Consider the following 20,585-nt stretch of genomic DNA (forward strand, 5'->3'; position numbering starts at 1 on the left):
AATTGCAGGCAAAAGAGCTCAAGGTCGCCAAAGACGTAAATGGTTGGACGATATAAGGGGGTGGACAGGGCTTAGTTACCCGAAGTTGAAAGAGGCGGCTTTTAATAGAGAAGCTTTTCGGATGATGATCGCCAAACTTCGTTTCGAAGAAGGCACGCGATGATGATGATGATGAGATTTTTGTCTCTATCATTGGTATGGCATTACGTAACAGAGAGAGCGCTATGCTAACTTCTTTCCACGGATAGAGTATAGTAGATACGTACTGCGAAAATTTATAAGGTATTGAAACCAAATTCTAGCACCCTTTTAATATATTGGCTTCAAGTTAGCCTGTTGGGCCTTATACGAGTCAGTATTCATGAGAGTGAAATATTCAGCCAGGCTTACCGCGTTTTCGTCTTTTGTACAGTGGAAATTTTATAAAATATTTTACATATTTCTGTCGCCCGACTGCACTGGCGTCAAAGGCGGGAACTCTTTTCATTTTATCCCTGTCATTTCATATTCGTAGTATGGCCATGTGGATACAGTGTGCTTAGTACGAGATTTTCATTTAAGCATACAGTTTTATTAGTTAGTTCACGTTGTTAGAAATCTGCCAGTCTCCGGGGTAAGTATCTACGAAATGTTGGTTAAAAGAAGAAAAAAAATTGTCAAGTATGCAAATTATTTTTCTAGCAAACTTTTCCAAGTGGCACTATAAGTACAAGGTAGGTACCAGAATTTTGGCAGTGGACTATTGAATTTTGGCTATCTCTGTGTCTTTCATCAAAATTAATTGAACGGATGGGCCGTGAATTTGTAACACACAGAAAGACTTGAAAAATATAATATTGGTATGTATTCCTGCAAAAGTTATTTAGCGTCGCTACGCATTCAAAATCCGCTAAGTAAATTACGATTTTCGTTTTTGAAATTTAATGTCATTTTTAGGGTCCCGTACTTCATATGGAAAAAGAAACCCTTATAAGATCACTTCGTTGTCTGTCTGTCTATCCATTTGTCGTGTCTGTCAAAAAAACCTATAAGGTACTTCCCGTTGACTAAGAAAACCTATAGGGTACTTCCCGTTGATCTAGAATCATTTTTGGCAGGTAGGTAGGTCTTATAGCACAAGTAAAGAAAAAAACTGAAAACCGTAACTTTGTGGTTACATCACAAAAAATAAATTAAAATGTGTTCATGAACAAATAATTAATTAGTATTTTAAATTTTCAAAGTAACTATACCAAGTGGGGTATCATAATATGAAAGGGCTTTACCTGTAAATTCGAAAACAGATTTTTATTTATTTCTTATTCATAATAGTTTTGATTTATTGTGCAACATCTCGAAAAAATACCTGAGTACGGAACCCTCGATTTTTGATCGACGTTTATCTAAAAGTAAAGCAAGATTTTTCACAAAAAAGTTTAATAGTCTCCTGAAAACTTATGATTTTTCACATAGCGGAATTTTCAGCGACATTATTATCAGATGGAAGTAATAACCAGATCTGATCCTTTAATAAGTACCTACATCAGAGAGATGCACTCAAAAATAATCCCCTGTGGATGCAGGATTATGCTGTGGATTTGAAACTACTTTACTGAGCTGATGGGGTGCTGTGAACTGGACAAATGGGGTTTAGGGGTGAGATTTTGTATTAAGGGGCAATGGAAGTACCTAGCTAAAGCTTGCGTCAAACAGAACGCGTTATCGCGCGTTAAGACGTAATAGCGTCGCTTACTAGCACCCTGCTATAGCGTTGCTTTGTTTTTAACCGACTTCCAAAAAAAGAGGAGGTTCTCAATTCGTCGGAATCTTCTTTTTATGTATGTTCCCCGATTACTCAAAGACTCCTGGACCGATTTGGTTTTTTTTTTTGTTTTATTATGCTCGCTCGACTTCATACCTAGGTACATTACACGTGGTAGCTAAACAAAAATTATTTTTTACTTTTAGTGTTTGTGGTTTTTCAAGTCGGTTTTATTTTTCTTTAGAATTTTTTTGTATGTACTATTCAAGTTTTTGATTGTCAAATAGAACGCGCGAGCTATCTCTAAAGTAGACATATTATGTTCTAAGGGGCAAAGCACACCTGCAGAGTAGAATGGAGCCGTGGAGGAGGTATTTTTGGACAACAAGACCTTAACGTCGGCGTAATAGGTATAACAGAAACAGCGTAACCGATTATGTACCTTTACCAGTATAACAGTAAAACCTGCATACCTGGGAGTTCTTCACAATATTCTCAAGTCTGTCAATCCGCACTTGGCCGACGTGATGAACAATGGCCTAAACGCTTCCCATTATGAGAGGAGTACCTATCTGCTTAATAGTGGGTCTGCGATGGGTTGAAAAGATGATTAAAAGCATAGTAAAAAGGGAAACATAAAAAGGTACTTCTTTCAATTTAACTTTCAACGTAGCGAAAGTAGTTAATCAATAAAGCTTTTATTGGTCCGCGTACCACAATCTGTAAGAGCTGTAACTTTGCCCGTTTATAGCACCTTAAAAGACCCATTTAATCTGTTCAGGGGCCCATCTAAACAGACAAACAAAAATAAATCCAGGAATGACTTGTGCATACTTGGTCATCACTCGGAGTCTAGCACTGAATGATAGTCACCGAGCTCCTTTGATTTTGGTTGGTTCCACATTGCTGCTTCATTGAGTTATACGAAAATAGTTTTTCGTAGAAAACCTTCAATGGATTAAAAATAAATGTCTAATGAATATATTTTTATTTAAATAAACTTTTACAAGTGCTTTTGAATCATCAAGATAATCTACAAATGGTTCGGAATGCCGTTTCTACCGAGAAGAACCAGCAAGAAGATCGCAATCAAGACCTAAGAATTCTCGATCCGAAGCAACCGTACTTTTGTATAAAGGGTTAATAACTAGATCCGAATTGCCTTTTCTAATGCCGAGTATATGTATAATTTGGAGCATTGTTCACGGACCAAATCAACCACAATACCGCTCGTGCAAACGTTTGCGCACTGCGTCCGATCCGAATCCGAGCGAATGCCAGCAAGAATACGCAAACAACCGAGCTTACTAGATCTGAATTTTCCCGCATTCGGATCGGATGCAATGCGCAAAGAGACTAATTTGTCATCGAATAAAAAGTAAGTGTATTGTTTCCATTAATTATATTGGTTGGCAAAAGTAATTTAAATTCGGACTAAATGCGGTCTAACCCAGTGACTGATCAGTTGCGGTGAAATACAATATTTATTCTGCGGTTTGACCTGGTTGGTTGAAACTAAAAGATTGGTTGGTCGTTTTATCAAAATACTTTCTAATTTCGATCGAATGAAAGGACTGTATTTTAGACTTAGGCTGCCTTTTTGGACCTTTTGGGATAAAGGACTTCCATGGCGCAGCGGTCTTATAAGTTGAAGGTCCCGGGTTCAATACCCAGCAGGGGCAATACGGTATTTGCCCATGTCAAAAAATTTCTTGGGCATCATTAAATAGAGAGTCTTCCAAAATAGGCAATATCCGCGTCTTTTGTTAGTTTTAAGTATAATAACTATTTTAAATTATCGATTAAACTAAATAAGAACGTCAAATCATTGTGACGTCACATGCCAGTATTTCATAGAAGCTCGCATACTGACTCGACTGACGTCTTCAAACTGCGACTGCATAATCTTCCTGATTGTTCGAGCAGTCGACAACGACTGCTCGAGCGGTTATTCAACGATCAACTGCTCAAGCTTCTCCTGCGTGGCCGCTCTAAATATGGAAGGTCAAATAAATATTGTTTGTCATATTGCCGCGGTCCCGTTGGAGCGTCGCCAATAAAAGCAAGCAAGTACTGCAGCCATTCAACAAATCATTTGCGCAATCACCCACTAAGCGATAAGCAGCTTCGAACGCTTACAAAATCGATTTAGGGAAAATGAACGAATTTAAAAGCAATCGATTTTATTAGGGAAAGGTTCTTAGTACCTTACACTTTTCAAAAGTACGGTCGGTCTCAGAATTTGAGAAGCAATTCCGCGAAACTATTGCATCAAAAACCTGTCGCACTAATGACCTTTTTAACCCCCCACCCAAAACGAGGGGTGTTATAAGTTTGACGTGTGTATCTGTGTATCTGTCAGTGGCATCGTAGCTCCTAAACGAATGAACCGATTTTAATTTAGTTTTTTTGTTTGAAAGGTGGTTTGATCGAGAGTGTTCTTAGCTATAATCCAAAAAAAAAGGGTTCAGCCGTTTAAGAGTTATCAGCTCTTTTCTAGTTTTCTTGTAGAAAAGAAGGTTAGATAACCTTTAGAACGTTAGGTTCATAATATTATGTCAATTGACTGCCTAAATACATAATTATTTATTTGAAAATGATGTTTTGGAAAACTCAGATACTTTAGATCGTAGGCACGGAATAGTCCAAGAAAATCAGTTCAGCCGTTTGAAAGTTATCAGGTCTTTTCGGTCTTTTCTAGTTACTGTAACCTTCACTTGTCGGGGGTGTTATAAATTTTTAATTTACACTTGTTGAAGTTTATTTACTAAGTTTTTATCGTATCATCATCATGATCAACTCATCGCCAGGTCACTACTGAGAACAGGCGCCTCTCAGAATGAGAAGGGCTTAGAGGTGCATACCCGGAATAGAACCCTGGCCTCCCCCCGAATAGGAGGTCAAGATCTTAACCACTAGGCTATAACGTACTACGTAAGTAATAATATACTACGTACTTAGCGCACACATGAAAATGGCTGGTTAAATATTTGATTACCATAGCAAATTGCTTTGTATTAAACACCAGCGCGAACAAGTAACAGAGAGGAACGAATTCGTGGGATAAAATATTCATAGTGATGGAAACGAGCCGCCCCGGCCGGAGTACGGAGAAGTGAAATGTTCATGAAAGCGAAAACTTCTTGTAGCTATTCGTAGCTAGTAGCTACGAGTTACCATCGCGTCGGGTCAACGACTTATTTCAGGCACAGAATAGATAATAGCTCTACGTCGTAGCTACCTTTAATTTTTTATCAATGCCATGCAAGCTAGCTATATCATTTTTGATGATATTTAAACTAGAAAGACTCTTGATGTTGAAAATCCGTTAGTTTGTATCAAAGTTCAAAACCCACACATGTTGCTTACAAGTTGCTTGTTTTTTAAACCCCGACCCAAAAGGAGGGGTGTTATAAGTTTGACGTGTGTATCTGTGTATCTGTCTGTGGCATCGCAGCTCCTAAACTAATGAACCGATTTTAATTTACAAGCAAAAACATTTTTTCTTTGTTTGCTAGGTGGCTTGATCGAGAGTGTTCTTAGCTATAATCCAAAAAAATCTGTTCAGTCGTCTGAAAGTTATCAGCTCTTTTCTAGTTACTGTAACCTTCACTTGTGGGGGTGTTATAAATTTTTAATTTACACTTGTTTAGCTTGTACATCTTGTTACTCATATTATAAATCCGAAAGTGTGCTTGTTTGTGGGTTTGTCCTTCGTTAACGCCCCAACGGACCAACGGATACGTGATATTTCCATGGATATATTTAAAGTCCTGGAGAGTGACATAGACTACATTTGATCCCGGAAAATCGTAGAGTTCCCACAAGAAGTTTAAAAACCTAAATCCACAAGCACATTTATTCCAAGCACTATAAATACGCCAACAAAAATCCCGCAAATTAGTTTTGTTTTTCCAACAGACTATACAATAATACACAAAGCAGTTTCACGAATCCTAAATTCTTGCACAACTTTCATTCCAATTTACCCATTTATTCGCAAAGCCCAGGCATCCGATGAAAGTTAAAACTTGAAGGACTCTGTAACTACGCCACATCAAACTCTTCGAACGAGTTTTCAATGCAAACATCGGCGTTGAGGGCTCTAGTTATTCGAAAAGAGTTTTTGAGAGCTTTCTTTATCCGCCCTAATACGGGATTGCCGAAGGTTTATACTAAAAATAGATGGGCCACAAATGACCTTGAGTTACTAGGAATTATACAGATGTTTGCTCACTAGAACGACCTGGCTGTTGTTTGAAATTAAGGACGATCACAATCACCTCTGTACAATATTTTACATCTCACCAACGTTATAGTCGAATATTAGTTGAAAAACTTTAGCGTTAAAGTAAAATAACCCTTAACTGACTTGTTTTAGTGCTCAAGTTTGCACAGCCAGCGCTCCAAGCGGAAATGTTGCGAAATTAAAATCAATGGTACTGAATTTTTAACTTTTGTATCAAGAAACTTTAGTTCCATTTACATTGACGTTATTTTGTTTCGACTCTCGAATACTATCAAAATTGGTGAGAAGTAAAATCTTATACTGAGGGTACCTTCTGATTGGTTGATATTCGCTCACCATTGGTTACAATCAATGCATTGTTGCAACAAGAAAAGTTACCGGTCGGTGAAGAAAAACATTGCAAGGAAACTGCTATGCTGCATAGTTCTTCAATGATCTCAAAGGTGTGTGAAGTTTGCCAATCACAGTTTACACAAAGTTGATTTACATAGTTCAAGATATCGAGCAGGGTTGAGAATGTTGAAAATGTCAGAATAAGCGCCAGGTAATAACTTGTTATTCAAATGAAGGCGACAGGTTCGAAGGGTGTTTGTAATGCAAATTATTTAATAGTTCGCCCCCGAACCCACTGAATATTCAAGATCAAAGTTTGCTGCCGTTTCCTTACACTTGAATCTTGGAAGATTCTAGAAAAGGGGGTCTAATTAATACCTGCGTTTAGGTACGGTTAGGTACGGTTTGTGCGAAAAAATAAGTGCATAAATGCGAAAGTGTGTCTCCCTTTCAATACTTAGGTATACCTACGATTAACCAATTTGGACGTAATACACTTGCCCAAAGGCGGACATAGATGATTTTTTTAACAAACAAGATGATTCCCACGACATTGCTCATGTAGAATCAGGTTTTCTAAAAATCCTTTGGGAACTTTTGATTTTTGGGGACTAAAAGTAGCCAATGTCAATCTTCGAGACGCGGGCTATTTCCGTAATATTTCGTCAAAACCGGTTTAAATGGATGGGCCACGAACAGACGTGACAGACAGACAGACTTTTGTATAATACATGTTTGTATGGATTAGTAGGTACCTATCATATCATTGATTAGTTGGATATACTGTAGACGTTTTGTGGAAATTTTCTTTATCATTTATACAAAATATTATTTTTGGCAGAAAAAGCGAGCACGCTAAATAAATATGAGAGCTCCCTTTGAACTGAATGTCGAAGGGAATAATAAAAGTAATTATGTTTTGTGAGAATTATTACATTCTAAGAAATCCAGTAATCGGGCCTACTTTTGATCTTTACGATGAAAGGACCGCTTTGTGGTGAGGATTTCATTCATAAAGACTATGTTATGAATGGTTTCAGCTAATTAAATATGAATTAAGTTCCTATCTATAGTACAATTACCTCATATACTCACTTATTAAATGTCTGCACTTCGCACGAGTGCAATGTACCTACTAATGAAGAAAATGAGATAGTCCGGTCAATATAGACATGGGCACTTTTGGTCCAGGGGCAACCAGGGGTGGTCTTTTTGACGAGTGACGACGATAACTAATAGTAATTTTAATTTATAATTATTAATTTAAGTACATTGTTAATTTTATTAATATGCCTGGAATTATATTTATTTGAATAAATGAGTAAATGATTTGACTTAAAAAAAAAATAGACATTCGCAGCTACATAAATTTACAACAAGCTGAAAATTGGTGAAATCGTTCAAAATATAAAATTATAAATATGAAAGTTCCCCATCTTTCCCCTGGAAATTTTTGACCTTGAACCCAGAATTTTTTGCTCTTTTATTTGATATCCCACTCGACACATTTTTGATCGTGTAAGTATTGCCAGCGTAACTTAGCTTAGTCCTTGATCTACAACCGGTGCAGGTTCCTGGCTGAAAAGCAGCGCTATATGATCTTGCATATCAAGACATACAGCATAAAGCTAATTTTTTCGGGTGGTGCCACATGACACAGTTTATTCCGGTGCTTCCGGGATAACCAACCCATGGTTATAACATAATATGATGTTTGGCATAATTTAAGAAAAAAACGGGCTTCCCTCTTCTTTGCTTCTTTCTTTGAACCGGCTTAACACCTTGCATTATTCGCACCCCTCGCACCTGCAAAGGAATCTGTCGCATAAACTAATTGCCTTCTACCCTCCAGCTACGAAGTGATAAATTGTTCCGAGCGACAATTACCCTCACAGCCCCTCCCTCTAAATCCCAATCAATGATCTCAGATTTGCTTAAAGATTTCGGAAATTAGGACAAAGGGTATCGACTTTACAAAAAGAGTTTTTAATACTCCCCTCGAGGGTTTCCATATTATTCGAATTCGAACCAATTTCATCATCATCATCTCAAACCATCGCCGGGCCACTACTGAGCTCAGATCTCTCAAAAGGGTTGAGGCTCAGGGACATAGGCTACTTTTTATCCCGGAAAATCAAAGAGTTCCTATGGGATTCCTAACAACCCATCCGCTGAACCGATTTGTATGAAATTTGGTACCGAGGTAGCTTTCGTCCCTGTAATTGATATAGGCAACTTTTTATCCCGGAAAATCAAACAGTTCCCACGGGAAAACCTAAATCCACGCGGACGAAGTCGCGGGCATCCTCTAGTAACTCTTAAATATGTAACTAAGGCCTCATTATAAAAGAATACGATGTCTTTAGAAAACCTATAAATGCATGCAGAATTTTACCATTACTTACATTAATTTACTATTTATCTCATATATTATGACAGAAAGTGATGATCCTAAATGGAAAAATTATCGATAGGTATCCGTGGGAAAAGTCGCAACTCGCAAGCCAGTTATCGATAAAAATATCCCATTAAAAGTTAACTCTATAAGGGCAATATTTACCGTAGACGATAAGCCGATATAATGTAAATTGGATTCTCGATTCACTTAGGCAAATACATGCAAAATGGCAGCAGGTAACCCCTTACAGAAAACAGTTGCAGTTTGCATAATCGGATCCTTAAAATAAGATCTTGCTGAAATTGAATACACCTCCCTTTTACTCTTAGTAAATAAATAGGTAAGGCGGGAAGTTCAGTTTGGACGACCTTTCTGACACAGTGGTGAGGGCTGTGGTCTTATATGCGGGAGGTCCCGGGTTCGATTCCCGGCAGGAGTATTTTGGGAATTTATTGGGTCTGGTGGGAGGCTTCGACCACGGCTAGTTACCACCCTAATGGCAGAGTCATGCCGCGAAGCAATTTAGCGTTCGGTACATACAATAAAATGAAATCTGTGATAGCATAGTGGTTAGTTAGAACGTCCGCCTGCTAATCGGAAGTGGGGGGTTCGATCCCGGGCACGCACCACTAACTTTTCAGTTATGTGCGTTTTAAACAATTAAATATCACTTGCTTTAACGGTGAAAGAAAACATCCAATTACAATCCGGGTATCTTTAAAATAAGAGTGAATAGGCACCTTCTAGGTAAACGCGTCCCATCTTAGACCACATCATCACTTTCCATCAGGTGTGATTGTGGTCAAGCGCTTACCTATAGTGAATAAAAAAAAATCGTGAGGAAACCTGCATGCCTGAGAGTTCTCCATGTTCTCAAAGGTGTGTGAAGTCTGCAAGTTGGGCTAGCGTGGCAGACAATGGCCTAAACCCTTCTCATTCTGAGAGGAGACCCGTACTCAGTAGTGGGGCGGAAATGGGTTGATCATGACATACAATGCCGTGTAGAAAATTAGAAACCGATAGGTAAGGGTAAGTTATTAAAACTACCATAGTACCTCTACCAAGTTAAGTTAGGATATTTTTTATCCCAGAGAATCAAAGAATGCATACGGGAGTTTTGGTCCGAGCTTTAAGTACATTCGTCTTGTAACAACAAACACTGAAATAAGTTTATTTTAACTTATAATCGGCTTAAATCACTCGGTTTGTGCATAATAATCCTATTACGAGTCAAGGGGCAGCTTTGTGCTTACAAAGCACTTTGCTTCAGGGCACTCACGTTGGTGCCAACTGCAAAGTTAGCTAATAAGTTTGTTCTTTGATAATTACCTTCTATGACCGTGCTTTTGATTCCAGCTAAGAGGGATCTCTCCGTCACTCGCTCCATACAAACGTAGTTCGTCTCTCATTGGAATACTAACCAATCATACTCAATGGAATTTTGTAGAAACGTTCCGGGAACTAATATCTATGCCTGTGGTTTTCCAGATTTCCGTTAAAATATTCGGTTCCAAAGTTACGCGGTCTTAAAAATTCACAAACAAATCTTTGAGCCCCTGTAATTTAAAAGCTACATATTTTTAGAAAAATCTAAAACACCACAGGCACAGTTATTAGTTTCTAGAATATGTCTGCAAAATTTCATGGACTTTGGTTGCTTAATATTCAAATGAAATAGGGACTACGATTGTATGGAGTAAGTGACGGAGAGAGCCCTGTTAAATGTTAGTTGCAAGTGAAGCTAGGTACATAGTTGTTATATGAAATACGAGTAACTTCGTCGAGTTTTGACTAAGGGCGATTTCGCACTGCATCCGATCCGAATCCGTGAAAATACGTTCCGAAGTAGTCATAGAACTATTTGTATGGTAGCTTACGGACTAGCTCCGACTTTCGTCATCCGTGACGATATCTCGGATTCAAACCGGACATATGATCGGATTGACTGATCTATCAACGTACATCTCAAACTACTGGACAGATCGGGCTTAAAGCCTTGCAAGATAGCTATTATGACGTAGACATTCGTTCAGAAAGGAATATTGAACCCTTAGGGGTAAAATAGAGGTTTAAAATTTGTGTAGTCTACTGCGGTCAAAGCCACAGGCATAAGCCAGTAAATAATTGCATGTACCATAGAACTTGTCAAGAAAATTACCCAATCCGCAAGAATTCCGGATTTAACGGTAATGTGAATAAAACCTTTATTTTGTTTGACAACAAGAGTGTTTTCAATTTACCCTCATTTAGAGACTAACATGCCCATTAAAATATTACCAACTACCTTCGCATCCATTGCCATTAATAAAAACACTTTAGTAGCTCTTAATCCTTTGAGATAAAGACTCATATCGAGTAAATCCACACTCATGGACCGTTATCCGATAACATTGTTTTCACCTTTCTATTCTCTTTTCGTAGTATCACAGGAATCAGTCGGTAATCTGCACTTAAACCTAATTCTTAGCTCGTCTAAGTGCATGTGAATGGTCTCTGATACCTAAATGAGATCTCCTTTAACGGTTCAGTACATTCTCTATACTGATTAAGCCCTATATATCATGATGCCCGCGACTTCGTCCGCGTGGATTTAGGTTTTTCAAATATCTCGTACGAACTCTTTGATTTTCCGGGATATAAAGAAGTCAGTTTTCGAGATGCAAGCTACCTCTGTACCAAACATATAAATTGGTTAAACGGAGGAGCCTTTAATAATCCCGTAGGAACTCTTTAATTTTCCGGGATAAATAATAGCCTATGTGTATAATCCAGGGTATAATCTATCTCCATTCTAAATTTCAGCCAAATCCGCCCAGTAGTTTTGCGTGAAAGAGTAACAAACATACACACAAACTTTCGCCTTTATAATATTTGTGTGAAGTGTGTGTGTGATACATACATAAGAGCTTTTTTTTCACTATAGGCAAGCGCTTGACCACAATCACACCTGATGGAAAGTGATGATGTGGTCTAAGATGCGACGCGTTTACCTAGAAGGTGCCTATTCACTCTTGTTTTAAAGATACCCGATACTTAAAGATAATTTTCCGAATTGAAGTAAAAAAAAATACACCATGACATAATATAGGCACCCCCTATGGCATATAGGCTCCGGGCCATAGAGGCGCATTTATAACCCCGCATATAAATTCAGGATGACTCCTATAAGTACTATTTATAAGCCCGTAAAGGTTAACCCTTAACGGTCGGCAGAACGACCCTCGCACCTAACAGTTAAGATAACATTATTTTACTTTAATGAGGTTCACAATGGTTAGATAGTTACTAGCTTTTATCTGTGTTTCTACAGCCGTTTAGAATGTATAATGCGTATTTAAATTGTACCTACCCTCTTTTACCAAAGTAGGTACCTGCACGCGACCAAACTTTACTCGAACACGTCTTTTGGATTTGCTTGGTGTTATCCCCGAACTCCAGCACGAGTTCAAGAATATTTAAAAAAAACCGGTGTGCGAGTCGGACCTCGCTCTTTTAGGTTCCGTAAACAATATTATTTTGGGTGTACCTATGAAATATTTCTTTTCCGAGTTAGAACATCGCAATAATCTGTGAAAGAAATACCCAAAAAAATGTTCGTTTGTTTTGGTACAGCTAACAATTTTATAAATGTTGTTTTTACTATTTGTTTCAGAAAAACAGACACACACTTTCGCATTTATAATATTAATATGGAAGTATGGATGGATTTCGTTGCATCAACATTGTTCACAGCAATAAGTCACAAAGAAATGTCCCACAATAAAAACTCGCATAGCGTTAAAAATTACATCATGATAAAATTTTGAGCGCGTACAATATGCATGGACACGTACCTGCGTCCATACGCACAATGGTTAGCACTTTAGACCATTATGACACCATAAAAGCCTTTTATATTCAAATACAATGACAATATTCATTATTTTGCAGAGAAAAATTACTTTAAACTAGATTCATTATACTGACATAACTATCGCTGTCATACCTAGTTCCTGGCACAGTACTGAGTGCTGGGATCTCCCACCTTATGAGTGGGATGCCCCAGATTCGATCCCGGCAGGGGAAAATTAGAAATTTTTAAATTTCCTCTGGTCTGGTCTAATGAGAGGCTTTGGTCGTGGTTAGTTACCCACCCAGCCGACAAAGCTGTCTGCCAAGTGGTTTAGCGTTCCGGCACTATGGCGCAAAACCGGTCATGGTATGGGGTTAATGAAAAACTACCATACCCCTTCCAGGTTAGCCCGCTTCCATCTTAGACTGCATTACCACTTACGAGTGAGTTTGCAGTCAAGGGCTAACTCGTATCTGAATAAATAAATAAAACTGTTGACCATAGACCATGCAGCCACCTCCTGCCACCTTCTTTGTATCGTCAGTCCATAGTGCAAGAGATTATCTCCCATGGGTATCACGTTACGAGATTCTATTTTTTAACCTAACTCTTAGTACATCTTCACATCATAATCTGTCCTAACCTCAGCTTGCCGGAATGCAAAAATTATTACAAACATTATTTAACTTTTATAACCAGAATCCGGTCAAACACCGAGAACAAATCTCGACGAACGAGAATAAATCTCTGTAATAGTTCTCCAGTTAAATTATGATTCCGACGAGAACTTGTAATTCGTCGTAAATCAGCAGTTACCTGACTGTTGATTTACGACGAACACCGGTATCCCCGGCCCACTCGAGTCAGATTGCGGTAACAAATCCAATCTCATCAACGTCCGACGTCCAAGGGGTAAGATTGATGTTGCCAAAATATTTACACTGGGATATTACCTTTCACTCTCCAAACCGTCCGCGTCTGCAGTAAAAGGGTGACTAGTGTTACCATATAAATACCTTTTGAGCTACGGAACCCTAATAACGTTAGGGGAATGTGTTTTATACAAAACTTCGGTACTGTACTACAAAACGGTATTTGTAAAGTTCCGTTCCCGAAGGATGCCGACGAGACCCTATTACTAAGACTCCGCTGTCATTCCATCCATTCGTCTATCTGTCAGCGGTTTGTATCTCATGAACCGTAATAGGTAGAGTTGTCATAGAATGAGTACTTCTGTTACCGCTATGACAACAACTTGGACAACAAATAATAAAAAATTCAAAATGGCTGCCATGAAAATTTAAAAACGTGTTATTTCTTGTACGATGTACGGAACCCTGCGTGTGTGAATCCGACTCGCGGATGACCGGTTTTTTTAGTTCTTTAGTAATAATTGCGTAGCAGGTTTTACGGGATTCGAGAAAACTGCTGTCAAGTTTTATTATACGTAGCAGAGTTGAAGATCACGGAACTAAATTTTGACAACCACAACAACCTTGACAATGCACCATTGCAAAAACTTTATAATTGGTAAGTTGGCAGTGGTAGGTCTACCATTTCCTGAGAATACTCGTGTCGGTATGAGACGACGTAGAGTGTGTTATGAAGCTGTGTGGTATTGCGTGGTGGTGGGCCGTAATTATACTTTAATCTCATATTATTACTGCTTGCTTGGTGGCTTATTTTCCTGCAGTATTTGGAGATTTATTTTAGTTACACAAAGTAATATTTTGGGATTTAGGTAAGTTGGTTTCTTGCACTGCAAAAGTCATTGAAATTAAGACCTCCTGACACGTAACATTATAATTAATAACAAACAATGATCGCGCCCTTTAAGGACCTTCAAGTAAATAATACCAACGTCCATTTTAATAACACCGGCAAATTAAGTGGGTGAAGTGAGCGCAGGTGCCGCGCAAAACTGAAATAATTAATGGCCGCCCGGTGGAAAACGGAAATAGCTAAATCAAGGCTTAAGCGTCTCCGTAATGGATTAAAAATTCCTGATAGATTATAAATTCCTGATAGATTATTGTGGATCTATATAACTTACACATCTATATTTAACATTAGAATCTGGATGATGTCCGCGATTTCGTCCGCGTGGATTTAGGTCTAAGAATCCCGAGGGAGCTTTTTGATTTTTCAAGATAAAACTATATCCACGGGTAAACCTAGCTACTTACGCTCAAGGATAAAATGGGCTCGTGAGAATAGTACACATATGTCAAGGTCGGCTCCTAAAATTGCGTGGCCACACCATAAGTCTGCCTCCTTCAAGGGGACTTTTAAGTATGCAGCCTGTAAAATTTGGAATGACTTGCCTCCCCCAGCCCGTTTAGCGAAATCGTTATACTCTTTTAAACAAACCATAAAAAAATTTTTACTAGAAAGACAGAAACAGTTGTAAGAGGTAACACAGCATTTTTGGACATCTAATTTTTTTTCAAATTTTACAGGACAACGCCTAGCGACTTATAAATAGATAGTGGATAATTTTATTATATATGTAGATAGTTAAAATAGATAGTTAAGTAGACATTTTAGATATAAATTCAATAGATATATTCAATAGATATATATTCAATAGATTTAACAACAATTTACTACCAAAAGAGCACCAAGTAACTTGGCATATGTCAATATTAAAGAGGCACGGTATGTTCGCGCTCCCGATCGGCCCGTGATATTCACTTGGGGGCCATGCCCGAAAATCAGCGCTGCAGTCGACCGACTGCAGCAATAAGCTGAGGCAGCGCCCCGTTCGGCCAAGATAGACATTAAGCTAGTATTAAGAAATGGGTGCCTGGGTCTTGGGGGACCAGGGAGCATGGACACTGGTCGGCTCCTTGGTTCCCCAGGGACTACGACACCCTACCTGTCTGTATTTGTAAATTTGGCTGAATAAAAGGTTTTTATTATTATTATTATGTATATAACTCACTCTCACGCCCGGTTACAAAATAGATATATATAAAAGCCAAAGGGAATATAATATACTTACATACATAAAAATAAATAAACCTACATACACATTTACATAAATACATACTTGTACCGGGCGGAGGATTACGCCCCGGCAGGGGAGACCAAACGGCCGGGGGTCAGGGCGACAGGTTGAGAAAGCGGCGGACTATCCTAGCCGAGTCTAGCAAGACCGCTTTTTGCATCCTGGCTGCGAGCGAACTGCCACGGAACCCCAGTCGCCTCAGATGGTGAGCGAGGCTGACTGGGATCAACCCGTTTGCAGATATGACGATTGGGATGATTTCGGTGGACTCCACATGCCACATGTCGGAAACCTCGTGAGCCAGATCAAGATACTTGCGTTTTTTCTCCGTCTCAGCTCTCACGAGGTTCTCGTCATATGGAATGGTGATGTCCACCAAAAACACCCTCGACTGTGCCCGGTCCACCACCACGATGTCAGGCTTATTCGCTAGAATAGTCCTGTCCGTGATGATGGACCGGTCCCAATAGAGCCGAGAGAGATTATTATTATTATTATTATTATATGTAATATTCCTGTAAAACACCACGTCAATCGTTTGCTCCGTTGCGATTTGCAGCGTGATTGACGGCATTTTTAATATTAGCTTTAGAATTTATTAATTTAGCTTAGTCTACTTTTATAGACTTTTTTTTCATAGCTGTAATTTTTTGGCACGACCTAATTAATAGATAGGTGCGTACTTAAAAATTTAAGAAAGAAATTTGAATCTAGTAATCAGATTTGAATATAATTAATTACCTTTACAATTATTAACTACTAGCTGACGCCCGCGACTTCGTCCGCGTGGATTTAGGTTTTTCGAAATCCCGTGGGAACTCTTTGGTTTTCCGGGATAAAAAGTAGCCTATGTGCTAATCCAGGATATTATCTATCTCCATCCCGAATTTCAGCCAAATCCGTCCAGTGGTTTTTGCGTGAAGGAGTAACAAACATACACACACACACACACATACAAACTTTCGGCTTTATAATATTAGTGTGATTAGTGTGATAATGTGGTCATTCTAGTCTAGGCTAAGTATATCAGTACCGGGAGAATCTTGTCTTTAAAAAAAACTGCAATAGTCCTTCCTACCCTTTGCATGGGGGTTCGGTTCTTCGCATAACGTTACTTTTCCAAGGGTAGAGATTACGTTTAAATAAAAAAATCTGTAAGTATAAACATCAAAGTAACTCCATACATTCAATCATGAATAAATCAATGCCCATTTTGAAATCAAAATATCAAAGAGAGATCAAAAATAACAAAATGAAAAAGAAAATGTTCTTCAAAAGAGCACCAATAAATATGAAAAGGGGAAATAACCCTTCTACTCTATTACCCGCGCATTTCATAAAGATGGAGATGATGTATTCTTCGGTGGGCTTTATTCACAACGTGTCGGGAATGTTGGAACCGGATTGGATAAATTGATCACAGATTTATCGCAAGCAAAGTTTGCACTGTTTACGAAGAGGCTGGGGGACTGTTGACACGAGAATATGGTAATGGCTATGAAGCAAAAGATAGCTGAACTCGTTTTAGGCCTGACTTTTAAAATTTTTTTAGGGTTCCGTACCTCAAAATGAAAAACGGAAACCTTATAGGATCACTTTGTTGTTTATCTGTCAAGAAACCTATAGGTTACTTCCAGTTCTGGCTATCCTTAATACAGATATAAAAATCTAGCTAGGATAGCCAGTCCTTGATCTTGCAACACTCTAAATTGTATTAATAACTAAGTTATCTTACTAATTGTATATGCTTAATTATATGCTTATGCTTAATAAATAAGTTATCTTACTAATTGTATATGCTTAAAGTCACTTTGTTGTAGGTACTTAGGATTGTAGGTATTTAATAAGATGTAAATTGAATTGTATGTACTTAGTTATTAATCTTTTGTGGAAATAAATTATTTGTATTTGTATTTGTACATAATAGGATAATAGGAGTTCAATCTTGATATTTTCATAGTGTATAGTGTATACACCTTGTCTATGCTTTAGGCAACTCTATGCACTTTCTGGGAACGTTTGACGATGGCGGTCTGGTTTATAATAATTGAAAAGTTAGTTAGTATAATATTTAAACTGAGTTTACCTTTAACAGTAGATGATGTTATTATATAACAAAGGTATTAGGGAGAAAATCCGAAAACCGTGAACAGAACAACGAGAACGCCATCTGGGATCCCCAGCCTCACTTCATGAAGCCCTCGGCAACCTGGGCGGTCTATTCGGCTTCTGGAGCGAGCTTGGATGGCTAGAGTGAAGACTTCGGCGGGGAGGGGCAACTCACACACAACAGACGGAAACGTTTAAGTGCGGAAACTAGCCCAGAGAGAAAAAAAGAAAGAAAGAAAGCCAGTGTTTCAAAATATCATCCATCGGTGATATATAATTTTACATTCCTCCAATCACCGGAGACTACGTTAGCCCCCAGCCAGTTTCCCTATCTCTCTCACTAGAAAGTTATTCAGGCTCTAGGGCCTGGCTAAAAATCAGGAGCATACTAGCTCCAAGATTCACTTACTTACACCGTGCATAGAAATTTTCCATCACAGGAGGCACGTCGACGCTTGGAAAATGTCCAAGTTTGTAGGAAAAAATCGGCTAAGTTCGAGTCAGACTCGCGCACCGAGGGTTCCGTACTCGGGTATTTTTTCCGATATTTTGCACGATAAATCAAAAACTTATGCATAAAAATAAAAATCTATTTTATATGTGTTTAGAATGTACAGGTAAAGCCCTTTCATATGATACCCCACTTGGTATAGTTATCTTGCTTTGAAAATTGAAGCATATTTTAATTTTTTTTTGTGTGATGTAACCACAAATTCATGGTTTTCGAATTTTTTCCTTACTTGTGTTATAAGACCTACCTACCTGCCAAATTTCATGATTCTAGGTCAACGGGAAGTACCTTATAGGTTTTCTTGACAGACACGGCTGCCAGATAGACAGACAGACAGACAACAGAGTGATCCTATAAGTGTTCCGTTTTTCCTTTTTGAAGTACGGAACCCTAAAAATCGCCGGATGTTTTGGCGTATCTGTTGCATACGGCTGACCGGTCAGACTATTGAATTTGTTTCGTAATTCCAGCTACGTGCATTGAAAACTAAGTTCTGAAAATGGAATGCCTGAAGCTTATTAGGAATTCCTTTTTAGGGTTCCGTAATCGAAGGGTGCTAACGGAGCCATATTACTTAACTATAACTGTCCGTCCGTCCGTCAGTCTGTCAGCGGGTTATATATCTCATGAACTGTGATAGGTAGAGAGCTGAAGTTGAGTTGAATTCTCAGAATGTGTATTTCTATTGCCGCTATAACAAGAAATACTAAGATTTCAATATTGTCGCTATGAAAATTAAAAAAAAATTAAAAGTGTTATTTCTTGTACTATGCTACGGAACCCTTGACCGACGACGACCGATTTTTATTATTCTGTGATATGCATAATGCATTTCTATTATTTTGTACAGTAGCATAGGTAGGTAGAATAATGGTCATAGCACACAATATCAACTAGGAGTTCCATACAAAGAATACTGGAAGGCTCGATTTTATAATACAGTAACGATTCGTTTCCGAGTCGATAAGTGTTCTATGACCCTAAGGCCTAAGGCTTTGGTAGATGTAAAATCCAGTAGCGCAGTTTTTTTAGTACTTGAAATAAGGTAAAAATCAACGTGTTTTACATACATCTGTGTTAACTGAAGTCCAATTAATACTAATTATTATCAGGAAATTATGAAAGTTTATTACATTTAGTACAGAAGATAAACCTAATAAACCCAGGTATAGTGGATAATACTTCATAACGCAAAGGCATGGGTTACACGGAAGACAGATTAAGTTTATTAGGTCCCATGTCGGGCGCCATAAAACGCCTCATCATATTGATGGGGGTTTTGATGGTCACACATAAACATTATGGCGCAACTTTATTTCCTTGATGACATATAGACTAAAATGATTAAAGGGTGTAGTTTGTGCGGGACGGATTTGACCTAGTAAATATTTTATGAGTGTAAAAACCTTAAAAAAACCAGCCAAGTGCGAGCGATCCGAAAACAGCGAATTCGATACTTCACTAAGAAAAATTTAAAATGTATGTTAAAATTAAAATTAAGATAACTATACCAAGTGGGGTATCATATGAAAGGGCTTTTCATTCTAAAACAGATTTTTATTTGTTTTTAACCCCCGACCCAAAAAGAGGGGTGTTATAAGTTTGACGTGTGTATCTGTGTATCTGTGTGTCTGTGTATCTGTGTATCTGTCTGTGGCATCGTAGCGCCTAAACGAATGAACCGATTTTAATTTACTTTTTTTGTTTGAAAGGTGGCTTGATCGAGAGTGTTCTTAGCTATAATCCAAAAAAATTGGTTCAGCCGTTTAAAAGTTATCAGCTATTTTCTAGTTTTCTTGTAGAAAAGAAGGTTAGATAACCCTTAGGTTCATAATATTCAAGTGTCAATTGACAAATGTCAAGCTGTCAAGATGGACGTTGCCTAGATATACATAATTATTTATTTGAAAATGATTTGTCGGGGGTGTTGAAAATTTTTAATTAACACTTGTTATACGTAATAGTTTTTGATTCATCGTGCAAAATGTTTGAAAAAAACCTGAGTACGGAACCCTCGGTGCGCGAGTCTGTCTCACAATTGGCCGGTTTTTCACAAGTTTAATCTCACTTCAGCGCGCTATTATTTACTGCTTTCAGCTACATCGCAACAATTGTTTAAATAATGCAGCGAAGTTGGTTAACTCGATTCATATTCAAAAGGCACATTAAATGCAGAGCTTTATTGCTATTTGCATTAAATTTAAATTGTAAAAGTGCGTAAACAACTTACGAATTCAGAGGGCATTTAAAGCCATTAAGCAAAGTTAAAGAAATGAGAATGATTAAGAGGAAATGGCAACTTTTATTCTTTTTGACCCCCGACCCAAAAAGAGGGGTGTCATAAGTTTGACGTGTGTATCTGTCTGTGGCATCGTAGCTCCTAAACTAATGAACCGATTTTA

The 20,585-nt window shown here is 38.2% G+C and overlaps 1 protein-coding gene across 1 annotated transcript in view; it reads right to left on the bottom strand.

The window, feature by feature from the left end:
- Window positions 1-20,585, bottom strand: part of LOC123867369 (centaurin-gamma-1A) — a 307,921-nt gene that overhangs the window by 260,635 nt on the left and 26,701 nt on the right. The gene's annotated exons all lie outside the window — the stretch shown is intronic.

The sequence above is a fragment of the Maniola jurtina genome, chromosome 8, assembly GCF_905333055.1.
Source record: "Maniola jurtina chromosome 8, ilManJurt1.1, whole genome shotgun sequence".
NCBI classification, from domain to species: Eukaryota; Metazoa; Arthropoda; class Insecta; order Lepidoptera; family Nymphalidae; genus Maniola; species Maniola jurtina.